Raw genomic sequence first — 3,055 nt, 5'->3', positions numbered from 1 at the left:
CCCACTCACCTAACCTATCCAAGTCACTCTGCAGCCTCATAGCATCCTTCTCGCAGCTCACACTGCCACCCGACATAGTGTCATCTGCAAATTTGGAGATACTACATTTAATCCCCTCGTCTAAATCATTAATGTACAATGTAAACAGCTGGGGCCCCAGCACAGAACCTTGCGGTACCCCACTAGTCACTGCCTGCCATTCTGAAAAGTACCCATTTACTCCTACTCTTTGCTTCCTGTCTGACAACCAGTTTTCAATCCACGTCAGCACACTACCCCCAATCCCACGTGCTTTAACTTTGCACATTAATCTCTTGTGTGGGACCTTGTCGAAAGCCTTCTGAAAGTCCAAATACACCACATCAACTGGTTCTCCCTTGTCTACTCTACTGGAAACATCCTCAAAAAATTCCAGAAGATTTGTCAAGCATGATTTCCCTTTCACAAATCCATGCTGACTTGGACCTATCATGTCACCTCTTTCCAAATGCGCTGCTATGACATCCTTAATAATTGCTCCCGATGTCAGGCTGACCGGTCTATAATTCCGTTTTCTCTCTTCCTCCTTTTTTAAAAAGTGGGGTTACATTGGCTACCCTCCACTCCATAGGAACTGATCCAGAGTCAATGGAATGTTGGAAAATGACTGTCAATGCATCCGCTATTTCCAAGACCACCTCCTTAAGTACTCTGGGATGCAGACCATCAGGCCCTGGAGATTTATCTGCCTTCAATCCCATCCATTTCCCCAACACAATTTCCCGACTAATAAGGATTTCCCTCAGTTTCTCTCACCCCTTTTTTATCCGGAAGATTGTTTGTGTCCTCCTTAGTGAATACCGAACCAAAGTACTTGTTCAATTGGTCTGCCATTTCTTTGTTCCCCGTTATGACTTCCCCTGATTCTGACTGCAGGGGACCTAAGTTTGTCTTTACTAACCTTTTTCTCTTTACATATCCATAGAAGCTTTTGCAGTCCGTCTTAATGTACCCTGCAAGCTTCCTCTCGTACTCTATTTTCCCTGCCCTAATCAAACCCTTTGTCCTCCTCTGCTGAGTTCTAAATTTCTCTCAGTCCCTGGGTTCGTTGCTATTTCTGACCAATTTGTATGCCACTTCCTTAGCTTTAATACTATCCCTGATTTCCCTTGATAGCCACGGTTGAGCCACCTTCCCTTTTTTATTTTTACGCCAGACAGGGATGTACAATTGTTGTAGTTCATTCATGCGGTCTCTAAATGTCTGCCATTGCCCATCCACTGTCAACCCCTTAAGTATCATTCGCCAATCTATCCCAGTCAATTCACGCCTCATACCTTCAAAGTTACCTTTCTTTAAGTTCTGGACCATGGTGTCTGAATTAATTGTTTCATTCTCCATCCTAATGTAGAATTATACCATATTATGGTCACTCTTCCCCAAGGGGCCTCGCACAACGAGATTGCTAATTAATCCTCTCTCATTACACAACACCCAGTCTAAGATGGCCTCCCCTCTAGTTGGTTCCTCGACATATTGGTCTAGAAAATCATCTGTTATGCACTCCAGGAAATCCTCCTCCACCGTATTGCTTCCAGTTTGGTTAGCCCAATCTATATGATTATTAAAGTCACCCATGATAACTGCTGCACCTTTATTGCATGCACCCCTAATTTCCTGTTTGATGCCCTCCCCAACATCACTACTACTGTTTGGATGTCTGTACACAACTCCCACTAACGTTTTTTGCCCTTTGGTGTTCTGCAGCTCTACCCATATAGATTCCACATCATCCAAGCTAACGTCCTTCCTAACTATTGCATTAATCTCCTCTTTAACCAGCAATGCTACCCCACCTCCTTTTCCTTTTATTCAATCCTTCCTGAATGTTGAATACCCATGGATGTTGAGTTCCCAGCCCTGATCATCCTGGAGCCACATCCCTGTAATCCCAAGCACATCATATCTGTTAACATCTATTTGCACAGTTAATTCATCCACCTTATTACGGATACTCCTTGTATTAAGACACAAAGCCTTCAGGCTTGTTTTTTTAACACCCTTTGTCCTTTTAGAATTATGATGTAGTGTGGCCCTTACTCACTGACTCACTCATGCACATCACTCACCTCATTTACTCACTCACCTCACTCACTCTCTCGCTCACCTCATACACTCACTCATTAACGCGCTCACCTCATTCACTCATTCAATCACTGCATTCAGTCACTCACTCACCTCATTCAATCACAGTCACCTCACTCACTTACCTCGTTCACTCACCTCACTAATCTCACACTCACTCGCCTCCCTCACTCACCTCACACTCACTCACTCACTGACTCACTCATGCACATCACTCACCTCATTCACTCACTCACCTCATTCACTCAGTCACCTCATTCACTCACTCACGTCATGTAATCATACATATCAACCACACAAACATCCCACACTATGGGGTAAAAATTTGGCAGGACCCTGCTGCCCAATGGGGAGCTCATGGGCCTTATTAACAGGGCCAGCTCACACAGTGGTGCTTGCCTCGCCGCTGACGGCCCGAAGGTAAGTTGTGGGAGGAGGGTTAGAACGGGCGACAGGGGTGGGGGTGGCGGGGTGTTGGGGGGAGGTGGGGGCGGCGGGGATGGGGTTGGGGAGGTGTGGACCTGGGGGTGGGGAGGTGGGGGCAGCGGGGGAGGGAGATGGGGGCGGCAAGGGGGTGGGGTAGAGGTGTGGATGCAGGGGTGGGGGCGGTGGGGGGGAGGAGGTGGGGGGGTGGCGGGGGGGTGGGGGGAGGTGTGGATGCCAGGGGTGGGGGGGAGGTGGGGGCAGTGGGGGAGGGGGGTTGGTGGGGACAGCAGGGATAAGTGGGGGCAGTGGGGTTGGGGGGGAGGTGTGGTGCCGGGGGTGGGTGGGGGGGAGGTGGGGCGGTGGGGGGGGAGGAGGTGGGGGCGGCCGGGGGGGGGGGAGGGGGCAGTTGGGGGCGGTGGGCGGGGAGGGGGCAGTTGGGGGCGGTGGGCGGGGAGGGGGGAGTTGGGGGCGGTGGGGTGAGTGGGGGAGGTGTGGGTGCCGGGGG

Source organism: Pristiophorus japonicus, chromosome 10, assembly GCF_044704955.1.
Source record: "Pristiophorus japonicus isolate sPriJap1 chromosome 10, sPriJap1.hap1, whole genome shotgun sequence".
Classification (NCBI taxonomy): Eukaryota; Metazoa; Chordata; class Chondrichthyes; family Pristiophoridae; genus Pristiophorus; species Pristiophorus japonicus.
Note: the sequence above shows the minus strand (reverse complement) of the source record.